Raw genomic sequence first — 1,535 nt, 5'->3', positions numbered from 1 at the left:
TAATTAAATATCTACCTTAAATAATGTATTATTGCTTAGATTAATGAGAAACTGTAAATATTTGAATTATGTTTCACTTTCATTTGCCTTCATTATTATTATTATTATTATTATTTATTGTTTGATATAGCGCCATCAAAATCCACCCTTATGTCCCCAGTAAGGCAGATACTCTCCATATTGGTGCTTAGAAGGCTTTGAGTTTGCATGGGTTATTGTCTGAGTCTAATGGGAGTAAGTTCACACTTGGATCCGGGAATTATTGCTTAGCCATATATTGTGTATGTTCTTGATCCTGGCTGAGCTTGGGATGTCCTCATGATTTGTAGGGCACAGGCCCCTTCTCACAATAACTGTTAACACAGATACTGAATGCCTCTTACAGACAAGCTGCATTTCTCAGACTACTACCTTCAGTCACATAGCATGGAAATTCTGAGCATCATCTTTGTCAGTCGGATCGCTTCTCGGCCTTTTGGCTAAGATCAAGTGTAGTTCCCCTTTGGGAAGGGGGGGACTATGCTGATCCTCTGGCCTTAGGGTTCGGGATAGCAAATGGAGCCTGAGGTGGAATTGCCCCGGCAGAAATGCTGGCGTCACCGTGTGTGGTATTGCACGCCACTGCACACGGTGAGCGCACGTTCTCACTGGCGGCCTACCAGCACTACCTTTTCCCCAGGTACCTTCTGGTCTTGGGGTTAAGATTTTATTTTTGAATCTGGCAGGCCAGCAATGGCCTGTCCCTAAATTATTTTTCTTAATTTATTTAATTCACTTCGTTTTACACGAGTGCCGATTAATTTGCACCCCTTTTTGAATTCACGGCTTGGCCCTCACAATTCTACGGCACGTGCATTTGTAACCACGTTTTGGACACTGTTTTCTTTTTAAGAGGAAGTGAAGCCTGTACTTTGCTGGGGGAGGATTGGGAGCCTTCTGGCCCCTTCCTCTCTTCAAAAAAGCCAGCAAGGAGTCTCACTCTTCGGGGTGAGACTCAAGATCCAACCCTCCCATGGGGGGGGTTGGAATTTGTCCGAGTTCTCCGTCAGGGAACTCGGTATCGTAGTCTGGCTTCTGCTGCCTTGTGCGCAGAATGCGGCACCAAAGGAGCACGCACCTCGGGCTTCCAAAAAAAAATAAAAAAAAAATCTTTGTCAGTCGGATGTCTGTTTCAAAGTGAATTTCCCACGGGTATCAGCTTTTGACTTCCATGCTATTCCCAGCAGATATCATCCACTTTATAAAGTGTTATTAGACCATTTTTGTGTTTATATTATATTGTTGTTGATATGAGATGCTAAGTGTTGTGTTTATTATAAAAATCCCATAAACACTGGCCTTTGATATAACAAGTTAGATTGTTTTGAGTTTAAAACTGATGTTATGAAATGGAAAATAACAGTTTGGTGATTTTAGTTAAAATATTTATCACTATAGACCGATGCCTGTGGTTCTGTAAACACTACCTTTATTCACCCTACTGCTTCCAGTTGTTCCCTTACCCCCAGTGGTGACTCTAGAAACAATATATAGGG

At 42.1% G+C, this 1,535-nt stretch overlaps 1 pseudogene; it reads left to right on the top strand.

Annotated features, from left to right (window-relative positions):
* Positions 1-459: 459 nt before the first annotated feature.
* LOC149298954 (U2 spliceosomal RNA) lies at positions 460-640 on the top strand (annotated as a pseudogene).
* Positions 641-1,535: the final 895 nt, after the last annotated feature.

This window comes from Sceloporus occidentalis, unplaced genomic scaffold (genome assembly GCF_023333645.1).
Source record: "Sceloporus occidentalis isolate IW3139 unplaced genomic scaffold, rSceOcc1.0.p SCAF_30, whole genome shotgun sequence".
NCBI lineage: Eukaryota > Metazoa > Chordata > Lepidosauria > Squamata > Phrynosomatidae > Sceloporus > Sceloporus occidentalis.
This window is presented reverse-complemented; position numbering and strand designations above follow the sequence as displayed.